The sequence below is a fragment of the Cupressus sempervirens genome, chromosome 8 (assembly GCF_028749045.1).
Source record: "Cupressus sempervirens isolate cs-2001-9-10 chromosome 8, ASM2874904v1, whole genome shotgun sequence".
In the NCBI taxonomy this organism is placed as follows: Eukaryota; Viridiplantae; Streptophyta; class Pinopsida; order Cupressales; family Cupressaceae; genus Cupressus; species Cupressus sempervirens.
Genome location: NC_143125.1, coordinates 547,483,418 through 547,509,113, shown reverse-complemented (window position 1 = coordinate 547,509,113; position 25,696 = coordinate 547,483,418). Strand labels below are relative to the sequence as shown.

At 31.7% G+C, this 25,696-nt stretch overlaps 1 pseudogene; it reads right to left on the bottom strand.

The window, feature by feature from the left end:
* Positions 1 to 4,296: 4,296 nt before the first annotated feature.
* Positions 4,297 to 25,696, bottom strand: part of LOC149543621 (E3 ubiquitin-protein ligase listerin-like) — a 35,392-nt pseudogene continuing 13,992 nt past the window's right edge.

The following is a 25,696-nucleotide window of genomic DNA, read 5'->3' as shown; positions in this document are numbered from 1 at the left end:
AACTTACCTTTTCAATAGGTTGCATTTGTATTCACATGTTTTCTCTCTTTTCACTCATTTTCACTCAAAGTTTTATAGTAAGAAATCACTTCTACTAGGAGTATATTTCATTTATTTCTATTCTTCTATCCTTTTAACATATTAAAAAATATATATTTAGTATAGATATAACTATTGCACTTTTGTATAGTACAAATACTAGCAACAAAAAATAAATTAATGTTTGAAATTGTATCTCTAACCTAGACTACTATAGGAAGGTATTTGAAACACAAGTGTGATGTATGTCATATTGAAAATGTTTCTCACCCACACAAAACTTTCCCTATAAATTATGTTGGTGCTATTGATAACGACAATGTGCAAAGTGTACATACTCCCATGATTGTTCTTCTCACTTCTTCTAAGGGTAACACTTTTGATTTCACTGTCAAATCCCCCTTGGTTACATGGTACCTTAAAAAGGTAGATGGAGTTTAGGATGGAATTTTTAAGCATGGGCACGAGACAATAGCCATGCTCAACGATAAACATATTTCAAAATTGAAAAGATCAAGTAGGCTTAGAAATTATCATACTATGCCACTAGAGTCCACCTGTAAGTCCATTATTAGTACGACTAGGACAACGAGGATTAAAGTTTTGAGTGAACTAGATTAGGATATTTTTGAAATGTTCTAGTGTATTTTAATATGTTTTTTGAGGTAATATTTTTAAGCCAAAATGTGCCTTTACCTAATAATATATGCTATGTGTGATGGAATGCAGTCTTTTATGTAGAATGTAATTAAACACTTTTTTATAGACAATTTAGACCATCATACCTTCCTTTCGATAATTCTTCTTTTCTTGGTAATGTTTTATTATGTACATTGGGAATTAAATTTTAATCCAAGTCCTCATCAATGAGATGGTAATGTGACCATCACTGAGATAGAAATTTGTGAATAGCATGAAGTAGACTATAATTTGTGTTTATGATGCTTGGAAAACATAAAACAAGAATGAATGATGAAGAGTGGGTTCAGATTAGAAAAATAGAAATCTCTCTTTTATAGATGGTAGATAGCCCATGTTTATCAGACTTACAGTGGAGGTTGGTTGAGATGAAAAGGAAGAAACCCAATTCATAATAGTTTCACCTACCAAATGTCACCAATCCACCATCTAGACCTCTGTGAGGAATTCAATTTTGTTTCCATTAATACAATACAATCTTCCTCAACCTGAATGCCACTCCAAAAATTCAAACATTAATAATTAGTTAGCATTGAATATGTAAATTTACTTCATCAATAATCAAAGTAGTAATATTTTGGGTATTACCTAATGAATCTACCATATGTCCCCTAATCACAAAGTCTATGGAATAACATGTGTTGTCATTTTGATGTATGTTTTCCCCTTCAAATTTCTTATTACTAACCTTTTTAATGTTAGCATAAATATTGTTTTATTATTTCTAAATATATTGCAGGCCTAGACTAGATTAGGTACATTCAATCCATCCCAAAAATTTCTCTAGATTGGATCTGGATCAGATCTGGCAGATCTACAATAGAATCTAGATTAAAGAAGTAAAAACTAGACTTATATCAATGAATATGATTATTAAAAGAAGATGTTGTAGACTCTTGATCTTGTGTACTTTATTACCTATGGTAAAAGCCAACCCAATGACATAAATACTTAGGATTAGACCTTGCTTGACATAGATCCACATTCAGCCATGGCATCACTAGTCATTATCATTATCAGGTTAATTTACACAATAGAACATTGGATTAAAACCTTGCTATGTGTGTGTGCATCCTCACATAATCATTGCATTGATATCCTCTACTTGGAATTCTATTAGGTCAATGTGCATGATGCAGTCAAGGGCCTTTGTTAGAAATACAAACTATAATGGCTATAGGATATGTACAAAATGACCTTGTTAAGTAGGACTTGAAGAATTTAAGGCAATTGCAACTAGTTGGTGTAAAGCCAGAATCCATAGCCTTTGATATAATCCTTTCTTGTTGCTCCCAAAATGGGAGCTAACAATTGTTAGGTTGATGCTCAAATAGGTTAGAGATTAAATTGCAAACTCTTTTCTTTTCTATGTCTACTTTGTAAATTTAAATGTATAACTTAAGTGAATTCAAAATTTGTGCTAATTTATTTTTTTGTTATTTATAAATGTTGAAGCTGGTCCATTGCAATATAAACATGATTTAATTCAAAAAAATATTGATTAATTTAGAACTTGAGAAAGTCTAGAAACTATATGACAATCTGCTTGGAAATATAATCATTAATAGGTAAAAGGGAAGCATAATTTTTTTTTAGAAAATAGGGTTGCATATTGCATTGTCTCTTTTGTAGAGTATAATAAGTGTTCGTAAGACTAGAGACTTAAGGTATTAAATTTGAATTTATTGCCAATGACACCTAGCCTATACAAAATTGGGAGCTTTGGGGTAGGGTATCGACATCCATCAGAGCATAATAGATAGAGTATTATTATCAAAAGTTAGAGTTGCATCTTTCATGGTAGACATGCATACAAAATATTGAAATATATACAATTAACTTGAATTGCTTGAGAAAACACAAAAAATATATGATTGGATTTATTGAAAAGGTTTTTCTTTCTCTCATCACTACTTTCCTTATATTGTCTTGTGTTTTGCTTTCTCTCATCACTACATATATAAAAATATTTTCTTATTATTTTGGTAGATTTCTGATATACATATTATTCAAGATGGAGATATGTGTTAAAAGTTGATTATAAGTTTGATTCTAAAAGAGACTTGAAATTTAAGTTTGTTTTGTTTTGTTTCTATCAAGGTTAGTAAGTAAATGTGGGTAGAAGAATCATGTTTTGGTCACCAGCTGCAATAATACTACTTGTATAGTCTTCTTGAAATATCATGTGGAATCTATAATGAGTCTTCCCCCAAAGTGTGTATTTATCATAAATCCACTATCAATATGACAATGACATATATGAGGCTTAAATCCTCCATCAAAATTGCATCTTTTTACCACGGTTCAGGTTATGTGCATATTATTGGAACTCTTTTTGAGTATCAATGATTCATCTCCAATCACTCTAATAATCTAATCCTCCATGCGACATTAGATCACAGTCAACACATCTCCAACTTATGTTTCAATTCACAGGTAACACAGTCAAGCTACATAAGCTACATGTACCTATCTAGCTTGACTATTTGACATCTTTATTTATATATATATATATATATATATATATATATATATATATATATATATATATATATATATATATGCAAATAGAAACATCCTCTAGGAGAACCTCATGGCTTGATGGGTGAAAAGCAATAATATTCGTGGATATGCTTCCACTTTTTTACTCAAATCTAATGGAATTAAATGTGTTTTCCACTATGTAATACTTGTATTTCATCATCTTATCACTAGATTATATGACCGGCTCTTCCATTCTTTCCATGCCTTTTTCCATTCTCTTTCCATAGTGTAACAGAATATGTAATATTTATTATTGTTCTCCATCATAGTTTGAATTGTCTAGGAAGTCCCCTTTTCTACCACTACATATGAGTCAATATTCTACTATAACTTTTATCCCTCCCAGATTTTTCTCTAATACCATGTTAATGTAGGATAGTTCTCTATTAAGATATTTGATCTAGAATATATATTATATTTAATCTGCAATATGTAACAACTTCAATCTTCAATGTCAAATAGTATTAGTCTACAATACGGTAGCATGGAATATTTATCAATTTCTATAACCATACTTCATTCTTGATAGCATTTATAAATATCATTTGAAGAACCAATTGGAATTGGTTATGACTATTTATTTGCAATAGCTAGTTAATAATAGATTAGTTAGTATTTGCTAACAAACCCAAAGTAGTTAAAATATATTAGTCTATATTCTCAAGCATTTACACAACCACTAAGAGCCTAATCATAAACATTCATAGGAAATTTATGAACAAGTTCTTTTCCAAAGTTTCTAGAACAACTTTAGTGACATTAAACCAAGTCCATGTTACAAAGATTCTAACTTCACCCTATGTTACAATCATTTTCAATTTTTTTGATTTCATATGCATGAGTACAAAAGCTTGGAGCTTCTCAATATTTGAAACTTGTAATATGACCTAACTAAGCTCTTCAAATCCATATTAACTCAATCCAAGATCAAAATTTAAGGCTCCCAGATCATTACTTGTCTAGACAAAAATACTCAAATTTGGAATTTAGATGCCTCTACATATTCCATCTAGATTATTTAACTATCCAAGTAAATATGCACACTTTAAAAAACTCATCATCAAGTAGTTTATGACTACACCATTTTATAGTGAAACCTTATATAAAACTTGCTATGAGGCAATCTTGTAAATTAATCTAATCATGAGCATATGTAGATAGAACACAAAGCATCAATCCATAAACTACATCAAAAAGAGTAGACATCTTATCTATATCAATTAGCCATAATGCCTCCATAGAAAAATATAAAGAACTTGTAGCAATAAAATGTGTTTCTATAGATGCAAGGCCATTTTCCTCAATTTTTGTTGTATTATATTTATTTGAGCTAGATGGTGAGCTTTTCTTAATTGGTATGTGCTAAAATAGGCAATCTAATAATGTTGAAGTACTTCCTAAATCTTGTGCATATTGTACCATACATTCTCTTGCTATTGATAACAAAGGGACAACTTGAAGATGAGTCGGGAATAATGACTATGCCAATAGGTATTGTACCTAAATAAATATAATACACATAAGATGTTGGAAATGTAGATGGAGTAACTAAGAGGGAGGGTAAATCAATTACCACAAAAGAACAAATCCACAAATCCCTTAGATGTCAAACAAGTTACTACTATCACTTGGTAAGCATTCAAAAAAATGTTGTAACTCGGTAGATTAACTTGTTACTGATCTTTAAGCATTCACAATTATTAACATGCATGCAAAAGTAAATAACATGAACACAAGAGACACCAAATTTAACATGGAAACCCAATATGGGAAAAACCACCAAGTAACTAGCTACCAATTTTCACTCTTTTGAAGTGAGCCCTATTAGGAGCCAACCCTGTTAAAGGTTACAAAACACACTGTTAGGTGTGACCCTATTAGAGGATTTATTCACCCTACTAGGAGTGGCCTTGTGAGAGCTCTTTAGAACAATTTAATGGAACTATCCACCTTGTTAGAGGATTTACCAAATGGTTGTTAGACCAACTCTATTAAGAGATTTAGGAATTACTATTACAATGGTTAGAAAGTAATAATGAAATGACCTAAATAAGATGCAACTAATTTTGCTAATTACAGATCTCTATTCTACACCATTAGATCCTCCTTAATTAGATATAGTTTTGCTGCTCCTCAATGATCTCTGATCATCCGTCAAAATTCACTCTCGCAATAATCAGTCCACCTCCATATTCATATCACATCAGATTCATCACACTTAAAATTTGCAACTTGACCTCTCATATATATCATTCAGATTATCAAGTCAACTCAACTACAAGTTACAATCACCTATAATCATTACCATAGTCAATTGGAAATAATACTTAAAATAATTAAGCATTAAATCATAAATTAAAAAAATTGTTTCCTGGCTAACTCTACTAGGTAAACACTACTTCAAAAACAATTTCCTAAGTTAACCATCTCAACTCAGTTAACATTGCAAATTTTGCGAAATCCTTTGGCTTCTGAGTGAGCTCGGTAAGAACTAACTTTCCTTTGCTGACCATGTGAGCTCAGTAAGAACTCAATTTCCTTTGCTAACCATGTGAGCTCAATAAGAAATAAATTTCCTTCGCTGACCATGAGAGCTCGATAAGAACTATGTTCTACCACATTTTCTTTTGATGACCGAGTGAGCATAGTAGACACTAATTTCTTTTGCTAATCTTGAAAGCTTGATAACAACTATCTGCATAAGGTAAAGTTTGAGAATGCTTGGTAGACACTATAAATCTTCTTGCAAACCAATTAAGCTCGATAAGTGCTAATAGATGACTTGTATGACATCTGTGTAACATCAAAGACAACACACAATTGGATAATTGTATCCAACAATCTCCCTTTTTGGCATTGATGGCAACACAACATGTCATAGCATAATGAAATTTGAGAACAAGACTTTCTCTAGTAGAAGGTTTTCTCCCTCTAGAATTTTACACCTCAAACTTTAGTTATATGCAAAAAAACTCTCCCTCTTTCATAGTAATCTCTCCCTCTTGCATAAACTCACTTTCTTCCAAATTTTAGAAAGGTATGATGGTAAACTCTCCCTCTTTGACAACACATGCCAAAGAAAAAACATCTCAAATGAATTTCAATGTACCTTAAGTACTGATTCATATGCAATGTCTTCATTACTTTGTTGCATCAATTGATAGATCTTCAACTCTTTTCCTATTGATGCATCACTAAAACTATATTTTAGTGAGCTTCAAATAGGGGAATGACCCCTAACTTACCTCTTAGATACAAGAATGCATCCTTAGGTAGTGGCTTCATGAATATGTTAGCAATTTGTTCCTTTTTATGGACATATTCCAATCTGATCTCCTTATCCTACACCAATTCTCTAACAAAGTGATAATTTATAGCAATATGCTTGGTTTTGGAATGCATCACTAGATTCTTTGAAATGTTTATTGCACTTGTATTATCACAAAACATGACAACTAGTTCTTTAATCTCTACCTTCATGCCTTCCAATAATTATTTGAACCAAACAATATTAGAACAATTTACTACTACTACAACATATTTTGCCTCTGTTGTGGACTGGGATGTACAATTTTTCTTTTTACTTGTCCAAGAAACCAACCTCTTTCCAAGAAAGAAAGTTCCTCCACTTGTACTCTTTCTGTCATCAATGTTTCCTGCCCAATTTGCATCAGTAAACACTTTTAAATCCATATTTCCTCCAAGTTTATACCATAATCCATAAACTTTAGTGCCTTTCAAATATCTAATGATCCTTTTGATTGCCATCATGTGATTTTCTCTTGGTTTTTCTGAAAATCTTGCTACAATACCAATGGCAAGGGCAATATCAGGTCTTGTATGCACTACATACTACAACATTCCAATCATAGATCTATACAATGTCTAATCTACTTCCTTTGATTCATCATCCTTGGTAAGTTTCAATCTAGTACATTTAGGAGTCCCAACTAGTTTGCAGTCTTCCATACCATACTTTTTTAGTATCTCCTTGATGTATTTTGATTGAGTGATGTAGATACCATTCTTATTCTATTGAATTGGAAGACCAACAAAGAATTTTATCTCACCAAACATTGACATTTCAAATTTCTTGTTCATTTTCTCTAAGAATTCTTTACATTGATCATCATTTCTTGTAAATAAAGTATCATCTACAAATATTTCTACCAAAACAATCTTATTATTTAGTCCTTCCTTGATATACAAGCTACTATTATCATTAGTTCTTTGAAAACCAATCTGAATAAGATAGTTATGCAATCTCTCATACCATGCTCTAGGGGCTTGTTTCAGACCATACAATGCTTTATGTAATTTGTAGACCATGTCCTTCTTGTCTGGATCAAAAAAACCTTCAGGCTGTTCAATGTACACCTCTTCATCTAGTATACCATTGAGAAATGCTGACTTGACATCCATCTAATAAAATTTGAATCCTTTTTATGTTGCATATGCAAGTAGGGTCCTAACACCTTCCAATATTGCAACGGGAGCAACAATTTCTCCATAGTCTATTCCTTCTTCTTGAGAGTATCCTTTGCATGCCAGTGTAGCTTTGTTTCTTGACACCTTACCATCTTCAATTAACTTGTTTTTGAATGCCCACTTAGTTCCAATCACATTTTTGTCTTTAGGCCTAGTTACAAAAGTCCATGTTTTGTTTTTCTCTATCTGCTCTATCTCTTCATCCATAGCCTCAATCAAACTTTCATTTTCTAATGGATCTTTTACACTTCTAGGTTCAAAATCAGCAAGTAAAAAAGTACCTTTCAACTTACTTCTTGTCATAGTTCCTTTAAATTTATCTCCAATGATCTGATCTGGTGCATGATGCCTCTTGACATACTTAGCTAATATAGGTTCTTTTCTTATTAAACACTTTTCATTTTCATCCTCTTGCACTTCAGCTTCAAGTTTTGACTATTCTATCTACTGCTTGAGTCCTTCAAAATTAGTAGACATTGGCTCGGTAGCATCAAAATGTGACTCAGGTTCCTATAGTTTGATTTAAGCTTCCTACAACTCGATAGTTATGTTGGGCTCGGTAGGTACTATCCTTTTGTTGACAAATGTATTTGGTAATGTGTCAATAAAAATAAATCTTCTATAATCTTCAAGCTCTTTCTTACTTTCTTCTTCAGTTCTTTCTGCAAACTCATCAACTTTCACATTGCACTTTCTATGACTTTGTGAGTAGACAAATTCAAACATCTATATGCTTTACTCTTGCAAGAATATCCCAAAAATATTCCTTCATCACCCTTCGCATCAAACTTACCTTTTCTAGATTCTTTCAAAATGTAACATTTTCTTGTAGCTATACCATAAATGTAATGCCCTACCAAGGGATCCAAAGAATTAACCTAGAATTTCCCTAAGTTTGGTAACATTTTTTTTTAAAACATGAAAGTAAATACCACATATAACTTATGCACCATAACAGAAGCAATATCAATGTCCATCTAAAAGTAAACATGACATACACAACTGGTTACATTCTTTAAGGATCCCTTAATGTTAAATTACATCTAAATCAACTAACATACATGAATCCATCTAGTACAACAACCACATGAAATAATAATGATAAGTCCAATGTTTATACATTACATTTCAATTGCTCAATCATCCACTGTACATGCCATAGGGTATGATAAGTTCAAAAGAATATACATATGTAGAATAAGGTACATCATCCTATTCTAATCCATGATACATCAAAGTAAAGATAATCACATGATACACATGATACATCATCATAGAAGTCATATACATCCAGCATAAAGATCAAACATAATAAACTAAGTACACAGTTCCTTCCAACTATTAATAGCATCATTAGACCATCGTGGATCCTAGCCATCCCTCCATGCATAACATTCCAAATCACCGAAGAGATCATCGATATTAACATAGTAGGAATGTCACTCCTAACATATACTATATCATATGCAGAAAGTAATCTAACATGAAAATAAAAGCATAAGATAACATCATCTAACATATGCTAATCATCAATGAAAGGATACATATCCACCATCATGAAGGATGCATCAGCCACGATGTCTCAATAAATCTCAAATGTAAGAGTGGAAAAACACTACCATCCGACTGCATGGTACCTAAGTGGTCCACTCCCACCATGCTAAGGAGATAATCTCAAGTCCCAAATAGGCTATCCAAAACACATAGCACAAATCTCTATAAGTCCAGGAATCCTAAAAGTATACTAACTCAAAGGTTCCAAACACAAAAATCGACATCTAATCCCAGAGGTACACAATGACATGTAGAAACCTACTATGCAAGCGGGAAAGTGTCATCGCATTTATCATGTACAAGTTACCCTAGAAGTTAGCTAAACTCCACGGGTCCATACTGATCTCATGCGGCCACTAGTATCCTCTCATACTAACAAGGCATAATATGGAATGCAAGGTCGCAACCATGCATTCTCTCTACTCCCATCCTAGTCTATACAAGCACTCAAGGCATGGGCGAGAAAAAAACACTTATCTTTTTAGGTTCATTCAGTTAGTATTAGGTGTGAATATTTTCACTTATTAATCCAACTTACAATGAGTTACCCTGGTAGCCTCTTAGGGCCCCAGCCCCCATTGCAAGCCACTTCTTGACACTACATGCAGATATCCTACCCTAAGCTCATGGAATCATAAATCTCAAAATCACAAAAGATAATCCATAATAAAATCATCAAATATGCATAAAAGCATCAAATCTCCATGAGCAAGCATCCATAGAAAATCATGATCACAACAGCTCTCTATTGGCAACTGAAGTATCACTAATAATCAAAAATATCCATTGGTTCTCAATAACCAAAATATATCTCAATCATACTGATCGAAGACTCCAAAATGGTTGAGTCAAAAACATGTCACAACATGACATCATCAAGAATAAATCCACATTTCAGTCGCATCATGGTGACTAGAAAATAACCAAGGATAACTGATCGATGACCAAAAATGGTTAAGTCAAGTGTCTCATACATAAGAATCTCAACTATAACAATCAGTAATTACAACCAATACATAGAGAATTTCATCACATAACCATGGTTTGGTTTATAAAGATCAAGATTAAAACATCATGACATCATAATCACATAACCCCCAAGCCTTTGGTAGACGTCCTATAACTGGTCAATACTAGTCAACCCAAAACCCAAAACAATAGCATAAAGAATACACAATGCAAACACATGTTTTGGTTTTGCTAAATTTACATACTTGAATTAAATGTGAAAGTTTTCAGTTTACGTTTTCCAATTTTAGATATCAAGTGGAGAAATTTCACGTTTTACCTAACCCATGTATTTGTTTGATAGATAAAAGTTTCTCTCCCAAAACCATTAGACTCAATGATCTAATATTTTGTTTATATAAACTTTATTGAAAATGACATTCCCAATGAATGAACCATTTGCATATTTCAAAACTTTAACTTATAACACATCCTAATAATTAACCTTAATTAAACTAAATTTAATTAAGTTAATTATTAATATCTCTACATTTTAATTGATAAATTATTATTCATATTTTGAATCATTTATCTTTTACAGAATGATCCATCTATACAAATCTTTTTAAATACAATAATTATTAATAACTAATATACATATACTTATATATATATATATATATATATATATATGTATATATATATATATATATATATATATATATATATATATATATATATATATATATATATATATATATATATATATATATATATATATATATATATATATACATATATATATATATACATATATATATATATATACATATTTACATATATATATATACATATATATATATACATATTTACATATATATATATATACATATATATATATATATATACAAATATACATATATTATATTATATAATAATAACATTTTATAAAAATGAAATATAAAAGAAATTGAATTAACAATATCGATTGCCATCCCATATTACACAAACATATATAACAATAATCTCCCCCGCCGTGGTATGCAGTACCTGCGGCTACAGGTACTATGCTGATAGCGGGTACAGTGTACCCCTATCATCGTAGTCCTATGACAGCAGGCTTCTGCGACCCATGGGGTATGGTACTGCGTACCCAATTCGTAGTGTATATAAATTTTTAAATAACGTTTTAATAAAACATTTCCCCATTGATGTGATTTGCAATTTGAAATTGAAATAAAGTTTCATCACTGCGGTTTATAAAATACGATTATTCAATATATATATATGCATATATGTGTGTGTGTGTGTGTGTGTGTGTGTGTGTGTGTGTGTGTGTGTGTGTGTGTATTTATATATATATATTTGTAGAATTTAATTAAGTATCACAGCATATATATATATATATATATATATATATATATATATATATATATATGTATGTATGTATGTATGTATGTATGTATGTATGTATGTATGTATGCATGCATGCAAATACGAAAATATAAGCATGTACATTTTACAATGAGCATATACACAATCTATTTAAAGATTCCAATTTTCAGAATTTTCCTATAAACTTTTGATCTCAAAATTTATTCAATAAATCATCCAATGGATTTGGCTATAATTAAACCCTAGCCCCGTGTTGAGAATATATACAACCAAAGTAGGAAAAATCTTCAAAAGACATATGGAAGACATGAAGAAGATAGGGAATGCAAGATGTGGAAATAGCATAAAATCACAAGAATCTACCCAGATTCTGATGCTAATTTGCTCTTCCTCAGAAAACCCGCAGAGCAAGCTCCTCCCTTCTTCAGAGTTCCCAAGTCCTCCAATGCTCCAAAATGCTCTCCAAATGCTATGTCTAAGCTTCTAGGAATGCCTAAATATAAAGAGCTCTCAAGAAACACCTGGAATGTCTCTAGAAATAGCTAGAAGGTGTCACCAACTAAGCATGTGTCTTTTCCAACCTTCTAGATGAGTCATAAGGTTGTAGACACCATGTGCTTAATTGATGCACTAACCCTCATGTTGTTGTCATATGAGAAATTGAAAGGTGCGTTAACTCCTAGGCAAGCTTATAACTCCAATTTACTTTTTATATAATTTCTATTTAAATTTTTATAACTTTCATTTTAATTTTTATAACTTTTATTATTATTTATTTATTACTTTTATTATTATTTATAATTATTATTAATTTTAATTTCTAATTTTCTTTTATTTAATTCTCAATTAATCCTCATTTAATTAAATATAATCAAAATATCAAAGATCATGATATTTTATATTAATTTTCTCAAATAATTAATTAAATATATTTATTAAGACTTAATTAATATAAAATTCACCATAGACCTCCAAGATAAAATATGAAAACTCATCATAGAGAAATTCACACAAAATCAGTCTAAAGGGTTAAAAATCACGAAATATGTCATCCGACACATTCGATGGGTAAAATATCCAGATACTTGTCCTACCTCATTAGAAAAAATGGTTTAAGGGTTTTGGATTTGGACTTGAGAATTTATCTCCCTTCTCTTATCATTGAGATAGTATAATAGGGTACGCTCATCCTGGCAATTCAAGGAAGTCAATACCTGGTACCTGCAACCTGTGGAAAAACCATGCATGTACATACAATATATATAATGCTAAGCCATCTAACTAATCATCAACAATAACTAAAAGCAATATAATGATCATCATGCATACATGAAATGTAAAGTCTAAATGATCTCATCATGTACCAACTGAATCCATAACATAATGTCTGATAGTCTCAAAACAATACCACTAATCCATCAGCGTAAGCTAGTCTAACATAGTCTGATAATGATAGAAACAATGTCTAGAAAAGATGTGAACAAGGTTAGGCACTACAATAAATCATAGGAGGTTTTGAATGAGTCCTTCTTTAGTTATACTCGGTTCAAGGTATGAATGGTGGTGCTGATAGATTCCTTCTAGTATTTGATAGCAATTCTCTTTTTAGTCATTAAGATTCTTGCATAGTCCATGATAGATTTGTTCCTTCTTTCAACTATTCCATTTTGCTCAAGACTTCTAGGTGCTGAAACCTATCTTTTGATTCCTTTTCAATACAAAATTTATTGAATTAATGTGAAATGAATTCACCACTTCTATCTGACCTCAAGCATTTTAGTCATTTGCCTATTTCCTTCTCTACTCTAGCCAAATACCATTTAAACTTCTCAAATGCTTCTAATTTCTCTCTTACATACATGACAGTCATCATTCTTGAGTAATCATCAACAAAAAGAATGAATAATTTTTCACCAGTATAGCTTTCAATTCCAATAGGTCCACACAAATTAGTATGCACAATTATTAAAACTTCTTCAGACTGATAGTTCATACTTTTAAAACTAGTCTTTCCCATCTTGCCAATTTGACAATTCTTGCATAGACCAACCTCAATTTTCTTTATGTTAGGAATGCCTCTTACTTTCTTGAATTTACTTATTTTCACCAAGTCATCAAAGTTTACATGACTCAACCTCCTATCTCATAACCAACTTTCTTTAACTTGAGCAATAAAGCATGAACATTCACCAAGTTCAAGATAAAACAAGTTACCTTTTGTTTAAGTGCTTGATCCAATCAGCTTTCCTTTGCCATCTAGCATTCTTTCTTTTCCATGCATGAATTCCACTTTGAATTCATTATTGAGTAGTTGTACCACACTCAATAGATTGTGTTTTAGTCCTTCTACCCAATATGCATTATCACATACAAGTTCTTTGTTAGTGAGATTCTTCCTTTTCCTTTTATGCAACAATGTTCATTATTACCAAATCTCACACTGCCACCATCATAGTCTTCAAAATGTTCAAACTTAGTTTTATCACCAGTCATGTGATGAGAACAACCACTATCTATGATCCATGAATCATTTTTGCTCACATCAGAAATAAGTGACATTTACTCATCATTATTAGACTCATCTTTTATAGCAATGTAAACAATTTGATCTTCTTCTTTATCATCAAAATCATTAGAGTCCTTAGCCATGAAACATGTTTTCCTACCTTTTTCCTTGAATGATTTGAAGTCTTTCTTGCCATTGCACTTGTGACCTTTCTTCTCATCCTTGTTCTGCTTATTTGGGCACCTAGTAGCAATATGTCCAATTTCTTCACAAGAAAAATAGATTAGAGGAACCTTACCTTTGTATTTCCCTTTGCCTCTTGAATATTTCCTTGCTAGCAAAGCTTCAACCACCTCAAAATCATTGTCTAAACTTTGTTCTAATTCTTCTTCACTATCTAACTGAGAATCCTTTATCTTCTTGCCTTTCTCCTTGAGTGAAAGCTTGGCTTCAAATGCTAATTCAATGTTCTTGGTAGTTGGAACATAATTATCATAGTTATCTAGCTCGAATGCAGTCAATCTTCCAACTATGGCTTCTAAATTTATCTTATGATTTGCTTCACATCTTCTTTCTTGAATTGCAGAAACTTTGATTGCATGAATGGGAAGTAGTGTTCTAAGAACTTTACTTATAACTATTTCCTCTTTGATATCTCCTCCAGAAGCTTTGATTGCACTAACACTTGCTTTGACTCTTTCAACATATTTTGAAATATTTTCATCCTCTCTCATCCTCATTTGATCAAATTGACCTCTCAAATATTTTTCTTTGGCTCTTCTCACATTATCATCACCTCCATACATTTCTTTCAACTTGTTTCACATTTCAAAAGTAGTTTTGAAATCCTTGATATCATCAAATTCTTCATAACTTAAGGAAAATGCAATATCTATCATCATGTTGTTGTGAGTCTTCTTTTCAGCAATATCATTGATAGATAATGTGCCAATAGGTTGTACATATTTTGCATCAAGGTACTTCAACCTTGTATCACCAATAGAAGCTAGATGAAGTCTCATCAATCCCTACCATGCTGAGAAGTTTTCCCTATTAAGTCTTAGAATTTCTCTCTTGTAAGACATCCTAATATTTAGCTTAGGTCTTTGAAATCTTTTCCTGTAAGCACCAAAAGCTCTAATACTAATTGTTGGAAATCTAGATGGAGTAACTGAGAGGGGGGCGAGGGTGAATCAGTTACCAAAAAAAAACAAATCCACAAATCCCTTAGATGTCAAACAAGTTACTTACTGCTGTCACTTGGTAAATATTCACAAAAATGCTATAACTCGGTAGATTAACTTGTTACTAATCTTTAAGCATTCATAATTATTAACATGCATGCAAAAGTAAATAACATGAACATAAGAGACACTAGATTTAATGTGGAAACCCAATATGGGAAAAACCACCAAGTAACTAGCTACCAATTTTCACTCTTCTAAAGTGAGCCCTATTAGGAGCCAACCCTATTAAAGGTTACAAAACACACTATTAGGTGTGACCCTGTTAGAGGATTTATTCACCCTACTAGGAGTGGCCTTGTTAGAGCTCTTTAGAACAATTCAATGGAACTATCCACCTTGTTAGAGGATTTACCAAATGGTTATTAGACCAAATATTTTAAGAGATTTAGGAATTATTGTTACAATGGTTAGAAAGTAACAATGAAATGATCTAAATAAGATGCAACTGAATTTTTTGATTACAGATCTCTATTCTACACCATTAGATCCTCCTTGATCAGATATAGTTCTATTGCTCCTTAATGATCTCTGATCATCCTTCAAAATTCACTCTTGCAATAATCAGTCCACCTCCACATTCATATCACATCAAATTCATCACACTTAAAATTCACAACTTGACCTCTCATATATACCATTTAGATTATCAATTCAACTCAATTATAAGTTACAATCACCTATAATCATTACCATAGTCAGCTAGAAATAATACTTAAAACAATTAAGCATTAAATCATAAATTAACAAATTCCTTTCCTGGCTGACTCTGCTCGGTAAACACTACTTCAAAAATAATTTCCTAAGTTGACCATGTGAGCTTGGTAAGAACTGAATTTCCTTCACTGACCATGTGAGCTCGATAAGAACTAAATTTCCTTTGCTGACCATGTGAGCTTGGTAAGAACTAAATTTCCTTTACTGACCATGTGAGCTTGGTAAGAACTGAATTTCCTTTGTTGACCATGAGAGCTCGGTAAGAACTATTTTCTGCCACATTTTCTTTTGATGACTGAGTGAGCTCGATAGATGCTAAATTTCCTTTGCTAACCTTAAAATCTTGGTAACAACTATCTACACAAGGTAAAGTTTGAGAATGCTTGGTAAACACTATAAAACTACTTGCAAACCAATTGAGCTTGGTAAGTGCTAACAGATGACTTGTATGAAATTTGTGTAACATCAAAGACAACACACAATTGGATAGTTGTATCCAACATAAGATACATGGACTACAACTCTAATTCCATTAAAAAATCAAAGTAGGAGTCTTAATTTTGATAAAACCATCCTTGTAGTTGAAGTTTAAGAATTTGGTGCAAAAATAGTGTGCCATATTACCCGAATAAGCCTAGTAAAATTACTACCAAGAAGATCAATCAAAGATGTCTGGAGGACACAAGAAATTTCCTCCCTAATGGCAAGTGATTCATCTAATGATGAATTCATGTGTGTAGTTTGACCAGCCTCTTCATTTTCAATGATGCTTTTCCCTAACTAGGCACTACGAACTCCTTTTGTCACTGTAAGCAATTGAATTGAATCACTTCAAATAAAATGATATGCTTCCAATTGCAAAACTAGAATAGGATCAACTAAAAAAAGAATCTCATATAAAGCACTTTTTTCTCCTTTACTTAGCCCCCACAAATCAATTGCATGCACTACTACTTCCTTCACTCCAGATGGAGCATCAACCACAAGATTAGCTACACATTCCAAAAAATAAGTATTACAGTGATGTAATAGTGCTACAATGGCTCCAACTTTCTTTCCTGCATAAGAACTTGATGAAATTGACTCATCTATGTCTATTGCAAAGAAAAGCTGAAGTATATTTTCAAATTCTTGTGCTTCTTCTTTTCTCCAATTCACAAGCTTTGAGGAGTTTAATCCTTCTTCATCTAAATTGTGAAGTCCACGAAGCAGAGAGAAAATGAAGATAAATATTTCAGTAAGTTCCACAAAACTAATCTTTGAACTTTGAATCACATTTTCTATACTTTTTAGTGTACCATCAATTTCTAAACTTGTATGAGGATTTTTTATCTTCATGACATTGTTAACACCCTTTGCTAAATCTTCCATCAAGCTAATAACTACATCTAGCCACTTTTACAGTTGAGCAAGCACAAATGCCCAATCATCATCTCTAAATTCTTACCAATAATATACAATAGCAATTTCCATTAATTTATTCAGGCACAATTAAGTGGTTGGTTCCCAGTAAGTAAATGCATCTAGTGATTTTTATAATGAAGCTCAATACTCAACTGCACATGCATGATATTTAGATATAGCTTTCTAAGCTTACTTCTAGAACAAACCAAAAATTCAATTTTATTTTCTCATTACTTATGTTAGCTAAAGATGTTGTGGTTAGTACACACACTCCTCCCACATAATGGAGTGGAAAACAAGACACTACCATATTTACCCAATCTTCCACATCTACAAGACAAACATATTGGTAGTTAAGTTGATAGAAAATAGAAGATTGGTACCATTATACAAACTAGTTATAGGTATAGCTATCAAAAATCATTGACATGCCCTGATTTCATAAATGGAACCACAAAAAATCATAGTTTATTTATATGGAGATGTTTCTATTTACCCAACTAACCCTTCTGGCATAAAATGAGAGGTGGTCTAGAAATAGCTCTCTCTAACCATTTGCATACAACCTTTTTCGATGTTTCTTTCATCTTTTCCAGCATGGGAAAGACTTTTTTGCAATCCTCCAACTCCATAGTTCTCTTCCACACTATTGGAGCAAGGATATTTAAAATATGAGGTAAAATTTTAAATAAGTATTTGTATATATGATCAAGAACTCCTCCTTCAAGATATGATGTTGTAGTATTATTGAAGCATATCCACTATTCTAGATGCTACAATCCTTGAAAAACACTATTAACAACATTATTAAAGCACACAAGAATGGCTCCTTAATTTTATCTGCTTGATCTTCACAAGAAACCCAAACATTTGGTGGGTAGAATATACTTGAAATATTGTATTTCAATGCACCTAAAAACAAAACATTAGTCATAGAATTCACCATCATCCATACAAGATATTCAAGACTCCTTTTAGCACATTCACATAAGAATGAAAAAAGAAATTATGTGGCACTACCTCCAGGCCACCTCCAAGTGTACACGACCTCTAATGCTAACCAAGTTCTACAAGAAGGTTTTTTGTTACAAATCTGATTTCTCATGTGCGCCACTATGACCTAAGAGGATTTTGTCAACAAACCAATAAACAATTTATCTTTACTAACAATGGAAGCAATTCTCTCTACGAAAATTATAAACCTTGTATGCAAAGCTTTCTACAATAATGTTCACAAAATCTATTATTAGATGATCTAAACTAAAACTGAGAAGTAGCAACAATCATCTAGTTCTACAATTTGCAAATCTAAAATTGTGCTTTATTTAGTAGATAACTCCTCAATAGATAGAAAATGTTTTACAAGACACTAATAAACTTATGCTAAATAAATTTCAACTAAACCACCTAAGTTGATCATTAAAGAAAGTAATACTATTTCCATGCAAGTTAACCATAGAGCTACTAAAGCTATAACATCTTTCATGGACCCCTATGGAAAAAAAGATTATTCCAATGATGAAAAACCAATCGCATATGTGCACCAAGTAGAATATTATCATTAGAGCTTATCATCAATTAATGGTTACAAGAAAAACACATATTTTTGGAATGAAATGGAAGCATGTATTCTTTTCCCACAAAAAAATGTATACCGCTAGAAGCATCCTTTCTTGCTCATCTAATGGTACACAAACTAATCAAGTATTCCCTAAAAAAAGTTGTAGATTGTAATTCCTTAGAGGGTCTTGAAAAAAGTAGATGATAGATAAGGAAGGAAATAAAAATTTGATCAATAATAGAGAGACAAACCTACTTGTGTTATTAGTAAAATATCTCCCTATTCAAGCCTAATTGAAAACCATCTAGTTTAGACTTCAGATTTAGCAAAACAAAAAAACAACAACAATTACTATGTGAAGAGTTGTAATCTATAATGGAAACATGGGAAAAGCATATGATGTCATGAAAATGGATTTTTCAAAACTGAAATTAAAATATCATTACGACCAAAATTAAAATAAGTAAACAATATTAAATCAAATAGAATAAATCTTAAACAAAAATTAAAACTAACGTATCTATGCATGTATGTAGTAAATAAATTTAAACTAAATCACTCTTAAGTAAATAATATAACTTGAGATTAGTGTCTCTCAACATTGCTTGGATAGATCCATTTAAGATATCTATCTTTGATTCAATTAGTAGATCATTTTTATAATTGTAGCAAAGCATAACTGCATCTACAATTGTAACTAGTAAGGTTTGAAGTTGGGACAACTTCTACTCTCTAGAAATATCAATAAAATCCTCATGGGAAACTAGATCAAGAGAATAGTATAGTTTGGTAGATCATTAAAGTCATTTTGTGAGAATGGGTAGCCAACATTAATTAGTTCATAGAAAACAACAAGTACCTTCAGTAAGAAATTTATTCATGAATCGCTTTTATATATTAATTTTATTCACACAGCATGCCTGACTTTTAGGTACATGTAGCTTCTATCATTTATCTAAAAGACTGTGAGGCTATTTTTTCATCTTTGCCATGGATTTTAGATATTTGGAAAAATATCTATTCCTTTTCGCTCAAATTCTAAACATATATTATTTTTCTACATGTATCAAGTTGTGTGGTATCTTTGAATTCTTAACCATATATAAAGTTTACTTTTCAGTACCTATGTAGAATGGAACTAGTAACATGTTCAAGTGAGTTTATAATAAAACCAACTTTTTATGATAATAGGACTTTGTGAAAATACCTCAAGCTCATACATATAGTTGTCATTCCAAGAATCAAGTAAAGACACTATATTAGCTTATGTTGAATTTCAATCAATTCAGCTCTCCATTGTCATTTTAGGAAAGTGCAAAACTATGCAGATAAACTAGAAATTTGTCTCAAATGACTAATTTGCATGAGATCTTTCTACACATGATTTTTAAATCAATATTTCCAAAATGGACCTTAGTGCTAATCAATGTGCACTCAAGAAAATGATCTAAAATTCTATTACAACCTTTAGGTTGCATTCATTGAATTTCTTACTAGGATAATTTAATTTGAAATTTTTGATCCAAAAAAAATAAAATTCAAACTAGATGGCAAGATTTGAACCTGCGCAAGAAAATCCCTCATGATTTATAGTCATGTCCTATAACTATTCCAACACGTCATCCTAATTTTGACTTTACTAAATGTTATTTATGAATACTATTTAAAGATTCTTCTATCATGGGTGTCTAATGCAAGGAGGAGAAAAAAAATACTTGTCACATGATCCTATCTGCTAGATGACACTAATACTTCTTCTTTATGTAGGCAATAACATTTTATCTTGAAGTCAATAAACACCATCAGTCTTTAGTCTATGCTCAAAATATTTTCTAAAAAATTTGTAAAGTCCAACTCATCTTACTCTTTCTTTCATTTCCATGATAAGAGGAAGTTTAAGAGTGTGTATTGTATTGAATCATAGAAATTGTAAGTGTCTAAAATAAAGAAGGTTCTTAATCAAGAAGGCTAGGTGAAAGTTGAACCTTCAACAAACAAAAATACAAAAAGTTGTGTGTCAATGGTACAAGTTGTTGAAGGCAGCATGTTGGGCGTTGTGTGCTAGCATGGAGTGCCAACATATTACATATTTTTTGTCAATTCGAATTGATATGCTATGTTCACCTTTTCTCAAAATCACAATTTAAGGAATGTTTCAATATTATGTTAAACATAAGAAATAATGGGGCTTAGCTAGTCAGTCCATATTGTCAATAGAGGAAACCATTTGGTTATCTGAGAAATAAACTTTTAGAAGAATAAAAAGTACTTCATTTCAATCATCATTTGGCTATGTCGTAGCCAAACATAGGTAATTGTTTCTTTTATATTACTGAGGATGTATGACTGAGGAAGATGGTTCTATAAGAGTGCATTCTAATTTCACACCTATATGTGGAAGCATCCAAAATGATTAAAATGAAAGCATAAATTTTTTTTTATCCAGGTGAGATTTAGATTAAATTTTTGAAATAATTTATCTAGCCCAGGTTTAGATCTACTTGGCTAACATTTTATAGTTGGCTATACTTGCATTTTGGATTCTCTAAGTATAAACTTATATTGTTTGGAAATTTTTGTAATTTTCTATCCTACAGTCAAACTTTCTTTAGTGAGTTTCATCTTTACTGCAAAATTTAGTCATGGCCTCAACATAAAATATTAATAGTTGTCCTCTATTTTAATGCATGATCACAACTTTCTTGCATAGTTGTTATAAGGATTTTTAGACAAAACCCTAACACACACAAATAAGGGTAAATCAAATAGTGGCCATGTCTATTTGCAAATGAAAAACCCATGGAAAGTCTTAAGAATAGTACATAAAGTAATAGTAGTTATGTCAAGTTCTTCATAAATTTCTACTATCAAATGTTCTCTTTTGATGCACTTGTAAATCTGATTTCATTTTGATTTCTATTTACTATAGACGGGTCAAGAGTTTGAATTCAAATATTGTAGTGACTATTATGGGTAACGTATATGTGTATAAGAGAATTGACTATTGCATATTAGTTTTATTTGACAAGAAGGAGCGCATTCAACTATGTAGTATAGTGCACACTTATGTGTAATTATTTCCTTTAGTTATCCTTTATTTAATTTAAAAGAGTTCAAAATCATTTTGAATTTAGGAATGCATTTGGTTTTCATAAAATATCAATTTTATCAATACCGAAGATCTAAACTAGCAAATATTTCTTGTAGCAATAGAATCTAAGCTGAAAAATAACATTCAAATATCATATATTGTAGCCCTTGTTAAAAACCATCTAACCAACTATTGCATAGGAAAATTGTTCAATCAGCTATAATGTATAGTCATTGATCACTTTATGGGACAACATTAGGACATCTCAATTCACTTCAAAAAAAATTTGGACTTTGGAAATGGTTTGTATTTAAGTTCATAAATAATAAACTAATTAAATTTATTACGTTGTATAGATATCTATATATAATTGTGTTCCCTATGTAATTGAAAGGTTTGTAATCAAGAGCACAGTGAAAAATATTTTTGGGGGCTTAAACTAAAAAGGGATATTACATTATTATTGCATAGATGGTATGTTGGACATTATACATTATACTATTATTGTAATCATTTTAAAAGCCATTATTTGTCAACATAATATATGTTTAGAAAAATATTTTCAAAAGGATTAACTAGCTAATTTACAATGAAGACACTTAATTTTTGTGTGGAAACATAAATAAAGGGGTTAGAAACAACCATATCTATGCAACATTGATAAAAAAAATTCATTATTCTTTGAAGGGTACTAGCTCAATGGAAGAGCACCTACTTTATGAGTAGGAGGATGGTGGTTCAATCCCACCATGTCCTAATATGACTAAATAAACCACCAAATAAACTACTATATAACCTACCAAATTAACTACCAAATCAACTACCAAATAAATTACCAAATAAACTACCAAATATACTACCAAATCAGCTACCAAATATACTATCAAATATACTACCAAATAAACTACTACTTAATAACACTCAATTACCAAATAAATTACCAAATAAACCACCGAATAAAAAACCAAATAAGGTACTATTTAATAATAATCAATGACCAAATTTATGATTAAAATAGTTTAGTCATAAATTTAGTTGAGATATTAATGACTAGCAATAAACTAGCAATGGCCATGTGATCAAAATTGGTCATATATCTATGATTTTTAGTAGTTTATTTAGTAATATATTATTGTTTTTGTACTAGTGAGTCCAAACTCTCAATTGTCCTAATAGGCTGGCATAATCACTAGCTTTGATACCACTATAATGTTTTGAAGATGATCTCGGCCTAAGGGAAAACTTTGTCTAAAGGACTGTAATGTCCTAAAGACAATCTCTATTTGAAGGTGATCTCGACTTGAAGGAAATTTTGATCAAAGACAATCTTGACCAAAGGCTATCTTTGTCTTTAGGGGATTTTGGTCCAAAGGCTATCTCAGTCCATAGGCAATCTCAATCCAAAGGGAATCTTTGTTTGAAGGGTATCTTTGTCAAAGGGTATCTCGGGTTGAAGGGAATCTCAATCCAAAGGGGATGTCAGTCCAAAGAAAATCTCAATTTGAAGGGGATCTCAGTCTGAAGGTGAAGGCTATTTTGGTCTGAAGGAAAACTCAATATGAAGGGGATCTTCATCTGAAAGTTATCTTGGCCAAAGGGTATCTCGATATGAATGCAATCTCCATTTGAAGGGGGTGTCAGTCCAAAGGCAATCTCAGTCCTATTACCTAGATATTTTACTTCGAGAGTTAGCTAAAATTAATTTTGGAGAGAGAGAGAGAGGGGGGGGGGGGGGGGGGTTAATTCCCAAATATTCAAAATCATCTCTCAATATGTACTACCTCTCTCTATGTACTAAAACCTTTCTCTCTCCCCATACTAAAATCTTCTCTCTCTTGGTACTAAACATACTCTCTCTCTACATACTCAAACTTTTTGCCCTAATCTTAACTTGGAGATACCCAAACTCTTATTTCCAAGAAAATGAAATGACATTCAATGTGCAAGGGATTAATAATTATTTGATAGAGAGCCTTCAAAGTTTGAAAAGAGTGACAAATGCATATAGCTCCCATAAAATTAACTCCACATCTTTTCCTAACATGGAGATACCCATAAATATACCTGCATGTATGGCATGGGAGCATAGAAGAAGCACATTAATTGTTTGATGGAATTCTCCTATAGACTTGGGTTTGGTACTGATATAAAGCATGAAGATTACTCGATGCATCAGACAATACCATTACTTGGAAATTACATCCCAAATACTCTCCCCACCTGCATCAAAATGAGAAGGTTCAATCAGAGCATAGATATCCATCAAAGTAATAAAAGGAGGGAGAAGATTGTTAGACATTCCAGCCATATATAGAGAATTTAGAAGTAAGGAAGGCATATGAGGGGGTCTAATGAAGCCCTGGCCCAAACTATAATCAGTGCCAAATAAAAAGGTATGGACATGTCAATTACAAAGGTACATAATTTTTTTTGATAGAAATTCACATGTGCATGATACTTCATAAAGAGGATTTTGATTTTTGATGAAAGAAAGGGAATCACAACTTTTAACTTAGACCTTGACCATTCAACATTACAATAGTCATCTCCTTTACTTTGATGGAAGTCTTTTCTATCAGCATTGAAGTCTGTAGATTTTTCAACAAGAAACAAAGCATTTAGTATTTGATAGAATGCTAACATCTTCCCTCTAGCCTCGTCATGCATAGATGAAAGTTTCAAAGCCTTCAGTGAATGAGTTTGAAATCTCGGGTGGCACAAGCAATGACTCTAGCCCTATCTGCAGCCCATGGTATTCATATAGAAAAAATGATAAGACACATTAACTATTTGATAGAATTTTTAATCTCTAACCCATGGTGTGCCATGTCATGGGAGATAAGATTCCAAGCAACAAAGAGATAATTCAATGATACTTGTGTTTCATAATGGTTGTATGCGTGTAAGGAATATTCAAGAGCGTACAAGCCATATTCAAAGTGAATGATCACTTGAAACCATAGATGGTTGTCAAGTGACAACTTAGGCCACCAATATGAGATCATCAACTAGTTGATATGCATCATAGGTTGTTATGAATAGACCATACAAATCATGAAGAAGCAGTTGTAGGTAATAGTGCACGATAAAAATATGTATATCTACAGGCATGTGATCTACTTGACTGAGTGCCTACTACTCCTCACCCATCTGTAGCCTTCACAAGAGCTATTTGATCTAAGTTTTCTATTCTCAGCTTGACCATGAACCATGCACATTAACTATTTGACTAAATTCCCAAGGTGAGACTATAGTTTCATTCAAATGGACATGCGTGTACAATGTAGAACCTATGCCAAATCATTTTCCAATAATCAGTGGAGATGCACATCAAGATATTGACCAAATACCTTAGTTACAATGTGTAGAAGAGAGTGGTTGTAGGGATGAATAAAATATCATTTCAAGAAAGGAGTGGGACATAGCTAAAGCATGAGTATGTGAAAGGCATCAAACTTGCATACCATTCCTCAAAATCTATACAACTCAATATGGAACATAGTATT